A 9808-nucleotide genomic window follows, 5' to 3' on the forward strand; every position below is an offset into this window, starting at 1 on the left:
ATGATGGATTATGCACAGCCGTCTCTTGATGGAGCACGTCCAAGCATCGTAAGGCCAATCATCCGTGCGAATCAATTCGAGATCAAGCCAGCTATCATTCAGATGATCCAAAACACTGTTCAATTTGGGGGAAGTGCACTTGATGACCCTAATTCTCATATAGCTGACTTTCTTGAAATTTGTGATACATTTAAATTTAATGGCGTATCTGATGATGCTGTTCGTTTGCGTTTATTTCCATTTTCACTAAGAGACAAAGCTAAGTCTTGGTTAAACTGTTTACCTGTAGGGTCTATCACTACGTGGGAAGAAATGGCAAAGGCATTCCTGACCAAGTACTTTCCTCCGTCGAAGACTATGAAATTTAGAGCTGACATTACTACTTTTGCTCAATATGAGCTTGAGTCACTTTACGAGGCGTGGGAGCGATACAAGGATTTGTTGAGGAGATGTCCACACCATGAGCTACCTCTTGGGTTAGTGGTTCAAACTTTTTATTATGGTCTGCTTACTCCTAACCGTACCATGATAGATGCTGCTGCCTGTGGTAACCTGCTGAGAAAAACGGCTGAGGAAGGATATGAATTATTGGAGGAGATGGCTGCTAGTAGCTATCATCCTCATTCTGATAGGCAGAAACGAGGTGCTGGAGTTAATCAAGTTACTGATTTATCTGCGGTGTCAGCACAGTTAGAGGCTTTGAACAGAAAGATTGATGGGATGAGTGCGAGTGGATCGGCTATGCGTCTGCAAGAGATTTTCTGTGATAAGTGTGGAGGTGAGCATGACGTGCAAGATTGCCAAGATGGAAATCCATTCTATGTACCTGAGGGAGCAAAACACGTGGGATTCCAGAACCGTCCTAGAAATGACCCTTATTCAAACTCTTATAATCCGGGATGGAGGAATCACCCAAACTTTGCGTGGGGAGGTCAAAACAACCAAAACCGCCAACAAAGAGGTCCACCACATGGGATGCACCAAGGATTCAAGCCAGAACCGCCTAGGGAGGAGAAGTCAAATTTAGAGCAAATGATGACTAAATTTATTTCTGCAACCGAGACGAGATTTCAAAATCAGGATGCATCCATAAAAGGGTTAGAGAATCAAATTGGACAATTGGCTAAGTTAATTGCTAATAGGGAGCAAGGAACTTTGCCAAGCAACACGGAGACTAACCCGAGAGAGCATGTGAAAGCTGTGGAATTGCGCAGTGGAAAGGCACTTGAGTCTAAGGAGGAAAAGAACAAGCAAGGTGAGGATGAGGTGGAACAACAAGGAGGTAAGTCTTCTAACTCTGCTTTTACACCTATTGCACCGAGTAAAATTGTTATCCCCCCACCTTTTCCTGCAGCACTGAAAAAAGCTAAGTTAGATGCACAATTTGGTAAATTTCTTGAGATATTCAAAAAATTGCATATTAACATTCCTTTTGCTGATGCTTTACTGAATATGCCAAGTTATGCAAAATTCTTGAAAGATATCTTAGCAAACAAGCGGAAGCTAGAAGATCATATGACTGTGAACTTGACTGAAAATTGCTCCGCTTTAGTTCAAAACAGGATGCCTCCTAAGCAAAAAGATCCAGGGAGTTTCTCTATACCTTGCATTATTGGTGATATTAATTTTCATAAAGCTCTATGTGATCTTGGTGCGAGTATTAATTTGATGCCTTATTCTGTGTTTAGGAGACTGGGATTGGGTGAACCCAAGCCGACTAGGATGTCATTGCAGCTGGCTGACAGATCTGTCAAGTATCCACGTGGGATTATCGAAGATGTCTTGGTGAAAGTGGATAAGTTTATTTTTCCTGCAGATTTTGTAGTACTAGATATGGAGGAAGATTTGGAGATGCCTTTAATCCTGGGGAGACCATTTCTGGCTACAGGGAAAGCACTGATCGATGTTGACGAGGGAAAATTGAGACTGAGAGTTGGAGAAGAAGAAATTATTTTTGATGTCTTTAATACTCTCAAGCACACAATGCACGATGATAGTTGTTTTCGCGTTGATGTCTTAGATTCTCTTGTTTGTGATTTTGTGCAGGATGGATTGCAAGAGCCATTGGAGGCTACTCTCACTACTGAAAAACAGGAGGACGAGCTGGACGAGGAAAGGATGGAGATGGTAGCTCATTTGAATGCCATTCCACCTTGGAGAAAGCAAGTGAGGCTTCGACTAGAGGAATTGGGGGATAGAAAAGATTTAATGCCTCAAAAGTCAAGCCTAGAGGAGCCACCTACTTTGGAGCTCAAACCACTACCTCCACATCTCAAGTACGTATATTTAGGAGAAAATAATAAACTGCCTGTTATTATTTCCTCTTCTTTGACAGATGATATGGAGAGTAAGCTCTTGGGAGTCCTTAAGGAGCATAGAGGAGCATTCGCTTGGAAAGTTTCGGACATCAAGGGGATAAGTCCTTCGATCTGCATGCACAAAATCCTAATGGAGGATAAGTACTCACCTCTAGCACAACCACAAAGGAGACTCAATCCAAAGATGCAAGAGGTAGTAAAAGCTGAAATGATCAAACTTCTGGACGCATGTATTATCTATCCTATCTCTGATAGTGCGTGGGTAAGTCCTGTACAATGTGTGCCTAAAAAGGGTGGGATTACTGTTATTACCAATGAAAAAAATGAGTTGATTCCCACTAGAATCGTTACGGGTTGGCGTGTATGCATGGATTATAGGAAATTAAATGATGCAACCCGTAAAGATCACTTCCCCTTGCCATTTATTGATCAAATGATTGAACGATTAGCCGGTCATGAATTTTACTGTTTTTTGGATGGATATTCGGGATACAACCAAATCACAATTGCACCCGAGGACCAAGAGAAAACTACTTTCACTTGCCCTTATGGTACTTTTGCGTTTAGGCGTATGCCCTTTGGTCTATGCAATGCACCTGCTACATTTCAAAGATGCATGACCGCTATTTTTCATGACATGATTGAAAATTTTCTTGAAGTTTTTATGGATGATTTCTCTATTTTTGGCTCTTCATTTGATGAATGTTTAAAAAATTTGAATTTGGTGCTCATTAGATGTGAAGAGAGCAATTTGGTGTTAAATTGGGAGAAGTGTCACTTCATGGTGCAAGAGGGGATTGTGTTAGGACACAAAGTATCGGAGAATGGAATCGAGGTCGACAAGGCCAAGGTGGAAGTGATCAAAAATCTACCACCACCTTCATCGATAAAGGGAGTTCGAAGTTTCCTAGGCCATGCGGGTTTTTATAGGCGTTTTATTAAGGATTTTTCTAAAATTGCTAAGCCTTTATCCTCTTTGTTGATGAAAGATGTTGAGTTTAATTTTGATTCTACTTGTCTGCAGGCATTCGAAGTACTCAAGAAGAGCTTGGTGACAGCACCTGTTCTGACTGCCCCTGATTGGGAGTTACCGTTTGAGGTGATGTGCGATGCTAGTGATACCGCTGTTGGTGCGGTGTTGGGTCAAAGGAAGAACAAGGTATTTCATACCATCTACTATGCAAGTAAGACCTTAAATGATGCTCAGTTGAATTACGCTACTACTGAAAAGGAATTACTTGCTATAGTATTTGCTTTCGAGAAATTTCATTCATACCTTGTTCTGTCTAAAGTGATTGTGTATACAGATCATTCTGCCCTAAAATACTTGCTTGCTAAGAAAGATGCGAAACCTAGGTTAATTAGGTGGATTTTACTATTGCAAGAATTTGATCTCGAGATTCGAGATAAAAAGGGTGTAGAAAATGTGGTTGCTGATCATCTGTCTAGGCTTGAGGATATTAGAATTAATGGCGTTAACACTGATATAGATGACTGGTTCCCTGATGAGCAATTGTTTGAGGTAAATGCGTGCCCGTGGTATGCCAATTTCGCAAATTTTCTTGTCACTGGCACACCTCCCCCAAATTTATCGTTTCACCAAAGAAAGAAATTCTTTTCTGACGTGAAATATTATTTTTGGGAGGAACCGTTTTTGTTTAAAATCTGTGCAGATGCCATGATAAGGAGATGTGTAGCGGAGGAGGAAACCAGTCAAATTCTGAACCACTGCCATGACCGTGAGGTAGGTGGTCACTTTGGACCCATACGGACGGCATCTAAGGTACTCGAATGTGGCTTCTATTGGCCAACTCTTTTTAAGGATGCTCGTTTGTATGTTCTCAATTGTGATAAATGCCAACGCACAGGTAATATTTCTAACCGTCATGAGATGCCTTTGAATAACATTATTGAGTGTGAAATATTTGATGTGTGGGGGATTGATTTTATGGGTCCTTTTCCTGCGTCTTTTACAAAGAAATTTATTTTGGTGGCAGTGGAGTATGTATCTAAATGGGTGGAGGCGGAGGCTTGTGCCACGAATGACGCACAAGTGGTGTTAAAATTTTTGAAAAAACACATTTTTAATCGATTCGGTACACCACGTGCAATCATAAGTGATGGTGGCACCCATTTTTGCAACAAAATTTTTGATAAACTGATGGGCAAATATGGTGTCACCCACAAAGTTTCCACTCCATACCACCCTCAGACTAGTGGACAAGTTGAAGTGTCCAATCGAGAGATTAAGAGGATTTTAGAAAAGACGGTTAATGTGAATCGAAAGGACTGGACGATTCGGTTAGATGATGCTTTGTGGGCTTATCGTACTGCGTTCAAAACACCTATAGGCACTACACCATATAGGTTACTTTTTGGTAAAGCATGTCATCTACCCGTAGAATTAGAGCATAGAGCATATTGGGCGACCAAGGCACTGAACTTTGATTTTGCTCTTGCAGGTGAAAAACGACTGTTGCAGTTGAGTCAGTTGGATGAGTTCCGAGGTACAGCGTATGATCTTGCCCTATCTTACAAGGAACGCACCAAAAGAGCCCATGATAAACACATTGTAAGAAGAGAATTCAAAGTGGGTGAAGCGGTGTTGTTATACAACTCTCGCTTACGACTCTTTCCGGGCAAGCTGAAGTCAAGATGGTCAGGACCATTCATTATAGCCGAGGTGTTCCCATCAGGTGCAGTGGTGTTACATGATGGCAAGGAAGGGACGTTTACTGTGAACGCCCAAAGATTAAAGCACTATATTGGTGGCACAATTGAGCCACAAATTGGAGTCACTCGGCTCCAAGACAGTCGTTGAGGACATGGGTGAAAAGTCGAGCTCTAGACTATAAATTGAGAACTACTTCTATCCCTTATTTTGATTTTAATTAGATTTTTTTTAGCATTCGCATCATTTGCATTTAGGTAGTTGCATGGCATTTGCATAAAAAAAAAAAAAAAATTTCAAAATTTTTTTCAGAAAATACCTCGCTAGGGCGGTTAGTTTTGACCGCCCCAGCGAGAGGTTCAAATTTTAATGGATTTTCGGGCAGAGAGTATCTCGCTAGGGCGGTCAAAATTGACCGCCCCAGCGAGCGTTACAACTTTTCAAAATAATTTTCGGGCAGAGAGACTCTCGCTCGGGCGGTCAAAACTGACCGCCCTCGCGAACACTCGCAATTTTTTAAATATTTTTAAAACAGAAAACACCTCGCTAGGGCGGACACTTTTGTCCGCCCCAGCGAGCACTCACCAATGTCAAACAGAAAGCCTCTCGCTAGGGCGGACACTTTTGACCGCCCTAGCGAGTCGCGATTTTTAAAAAAGCTGCGCATCACTTCTCTCTTCTCCCACTCGAAAACCTACCCTTCTCTATCAAAGTTTTCGCCCCTCCTCCCCATATTTGAAGCGATTTACGTGGTTTCTTGCTAATTTACAGGTATATTTGCGAATCTCCATTGTTTCAAAGCCCAAGCCGCGATTTTTCCGGGCAGATCTACACTCTCCGGCAACCACCCACGCCGCCGCCGTCGCTTCTCCGCCGCCGCCGCCGCCGCCTCTTCAAGTTCCGGCACCACCTTCTACTTCGGGCTTCTTTGTGCACTCATATCATACCATGGCTCCCAAACGCTCGAAGGTAACTCACGGTGCCTCTAGTTCTCGATCCACCCCCTCTATATTTGTGAATGACAGGGCTAGGGAGCGATTTGAGCACGCTAAACTCCATAGAAAACCAATCCCTGAGAGGGGATGTACTTCGTGGATTTTAGATAATATTTTTGAGGAGTTAGCAGTTGCAGGACGAGGGTGGACGAATTTTTTAGCACAACCGAATGCGGCTGTGGTGCCGGTTGTACGTGAGTTTTACGCTAACGCCCCGGAAGGGACTGAAAATAAGGCTAAGGTGAGGGGACGTCTAGTCCCATATGATCCTAAAACGATAAATGATTTGTTGGGTTTACCGGCAGTGGATGATTCGGTATTCCAGGCTTGGGTGCTGAATCCGGATTACGATCTGATCATTCACACATTGTGTTATCCGGGCACTACGTGGAAGCAGCCGGGAACGTATACGGTGTTTCTTGAGAAATTTTTGAAGGTGGAGACGGCACTTTGGTATGCCTTTCTATCGAAGAGATTGATGCCGGTAGGGCATACGAGTGATGTACAGCGGGATAGGGCGGTGGTTCTTTATGCGATCTATACCGGGATGCCTATTGATGTGGGCAAACTCATATTCAGGCAGCTTAATATCTGTATCAATTGCAACAATTTAGCCTTTTATTTCCCCACTATCGTGACTGAGCTATGTGCCCGCGCGGGTGTGATTTTCGCGGACGATGATGAGTGGCTACCGCCACTAAGAGCCATCGATGAGGCTCTTTATACCTCCAAGTACGCGAAGAGACGGGATGAGCTGCCCGCTGATGTATTTTACGGTCTCGTGCAAGCCGCTCCACCACCTCCGGTCTTCGGACATCCACCACCACCGCAGCCATGCCGCCGTGCCATTCGAGACCTGAGTCGACGAGTTGGGCGCTTGGGCCATCTACCAGACTCATTATCAGGCCATCGACCAAGCCCATACTCTGAACATCGAGTACTTGGTGCAGGGCATCTCGACTCACTTGGGCTTAGACACTTCCGGCCGGCCGCCTGTTCCAGCATACCCGCCACCTTTCCACTTCCAGTACACGTATCCTATGCCACCTGCAGCTGACGAGGGCAATCCACCACCTGAGCATGATGAGGAGGAGGAGTTTTGATCAGGGGAGTTCACTGTTTCCCCTTACTTTTTCTTTTGCATTTTCTATTGTTGCATTTGAATTCATAAGTTGTTATTGTTTTTCGTGTCTGTTTCGTTTTGTGCGATGAGGGCATTGCACAACTCTAGTATGAGGGGGTCGGGTAGTTTGTTTTGTTTGCTTGTTTAGTTATTTAGTTTGTTATTTGGGTTTTTAAGTCGTATTTTCGTTGTTAGATTGTGAGTCGTTTATGGTGAGTTGACATGATTTATGAGCCGATGATGATGTTGCTTTGAGAAATATTGATTGGGTCAATGCATGACTGATACTCTGGATTGTTGAAACATGAGTTTTGGTGCAAATTTTGAACTTTTTGAGCACATATGTGTGGGGCTTAGAATTTTGTAGGAATAATGGTGAAATTTGAAATTCTTGTTGGTTAACTTGAAAGACATCACGTATGAATTGATTTAGCATGAAAACCCGTGGAAATAAGTCACTGATTGAGATCGTGCATGATAGCATTTGATGCCCCCTTGTCAATACCCTGAATTCAAATATAGTACTCCTAACCAGCTATAATCCAAAAAGATATATTCTTAGCCTAGGGAGTACATGTGTGAAAATTGTGCATCAAAATGTTGAAATAACAAAGTTCTTGTAAAAAGAACTTTGGGAAAAAAGGAGATGTAAGGTGAGGGGGAGCCGAAAATAAAAGGAATGAAATTCTATTCCTAGGCTAAAAGTTGGAGATGTAAGGAGTCGAGGAAGTCAGACGCACAGTCTTGACAATTGCACAATGAAACTGATCGATGTACTCCCAACTTTTCGCCACTTGAGCTTATTTTCTTTCCTTTCGACACCCTTCTATGCACTTAAAAATTAACTAAAGTTCAAAATGATGGTCAGTGATGAATGAACACGGGGATGCATGCTAGTGAGATTTGTATTGAAGTGTTGATTGAGTGACTTGCATAACTTGACGATTGATCTATTTGACGTACGAATGACTAGACCCACCATGACACACACACACGTTCGAATTAGTGCCAAGACTTATTTGTAGATGAGAAAGAGTATTTATTTGTGAAATGACTTGATTATGATGTGAAAAAATTTACTGAGGCATGAACATAAAGTTGTTAACTCACCATTAACTTTTTCTTGTGTTGGTTATTTCGTTTTTATTTTGTCTGTTTAGAATCTCGTGCTTTAACCTATTTTACTCGAGGGCGAGCAAAAGGTTAGTATGAGGGGGTTGATAGGACTCGTTTTTACGTGTTTTTAGTGTTTGTTTCGAGTCGCATTCATACATCATATTAGTTTGTTTTAGTTTATTCTTGCATTTTGTTTGCATTATTTAGCATATGACTGATCTCGTGTGTTTTGTGGTATTTTGTAGGAATGAAACAAAATATGGCAAAAAATGGGCACAACAACGAAGAAGCCTCGCTAGGGCGGTCAAAACTGACCGCCCCAGCGAGCATTCTAGTCTTACCGAGGATTTCGAACAGAAGACCTCTCGCTAGGGCGGTCAAAACTGACCGCCCCAGCGAGACTGCTAGCCTGGACAGGAGAGTTTAACAGAAGATCTCTCGCTCGGGCGGTCAAAAGTGGCCGCCCCAGCGAGACTAGAGAGAAGGCTAAAGATTTTTACCCGAGAGTCACTCGCCCCAGCGGTCAAAACCTACCGCCCTAGCGAGTCACGCGATCCAGCAAGATTCTGCGAGATTTGTTTCTATTTTCATGGACTATATCCAAGACCACTAACAAATGGTTTGGTTAATTAAAATCATTTGTAAAGCACATTAATAAAAAAAACGATATTAAAGCGAAAGACTGCTTATGAACGTACATGTCACATTTCCTAATCCAATGCAATGATTAAGTTGGATTAATCAAATGAAAGATGAATTTGTTGGGAATTATCGTTCACCTACCACTCGTGTTTTAATAATTACCCCTCGACTCTTACTCGTGCATTCGACGGAATTCCCTAGACTAATCAATATACTCTGTCAGACTATATTAACACTAATCTAAACATGCAGTAATCAAGTGTCCTCAATTATTTAACAGTTAAGATCGCCTTCGTTCTATGGAATCCTCTAGCTTTATATCCGGGTGAAAATATCACTATCGACACGTACCCAATTTCGTAGTCTACTAAAATTGTAAGTCCGTGGTTTATACTATGCGATCCTATTGTTAATTAGTCTGTCGATCACCGTTAACAATATGCAATAATCAAAGGAAGATAGCTAGGCTTCGCTGAAACAAGAAATAACAATCTTAGTTTTTGGGCAAATCACGAAATACCTGTTGTATTAAACGCTCCAAGAAAAATATTTGTAAACAACGAGTACGGGTAGGATCCTCTCGAAAATCTCCTCCAATTCATTTTTTTTTTTTATATTTTGTAGTTATTTTAGCACTCCCCCTTTCTAAATTTACTTTACACCCACACCCTAGGAAATAAACTATATATGTATGATGGCTATATGAGAATAAACTTATTATTCTGATATAAATAAAATACTAATATTTATGTATTATTATGGAAGACGGTCTTTTTTGCGACGCTTGGAAATCTCGAGTTCTTCGAAGTCTTCCTTTTGACTACTACGACCCCCCCTCCCCCGCCCCCACCCGCCGCACAGACAATGTGATGAATAAATAGTTGTTTATTGATAATCCCACCAATTCCGAGGCGGCCCCCCCAATCTCGTGTTCTTGTATTAG

General features: G+C 42.1%; 1 non-coding gene across 1 annotated transcript; it reads right to left on the reverse strand.

The window, feature by feature from the left end:
- Positions 1–360: 360 nt before the first annotated feature.
- On the reverse strand, positions 361–467 carry LOC140821145 (small nucleolar RNA R71). Its single transcript, XR_012115650.1, has one exon. It is a non-coding gene; the product is annotated as a small nucleolar RNA R71 (small nucleolar RNA).
- Between the last annotated feature and the right edge of the window lie 9341 nt (positions 468–9808).

The sequence above is a fragment of the Primulina eburnea genome, unplaced genomic scaffold, assembly GCF_022965805.1.
Source record: "Primulina eburnea isolate SZY01 unplaced genomic scaffold, ASM2296580v1 ctg439, whole genome shotgun sequence".
NCBI classification, from domain to species: domain Eukaryota; kingdom Viridiplantae; phylum Streptophyta; class Magnoliopsida; order Lamiales; family Gesneriaceae; genus Primulina; species Primulina eburnea.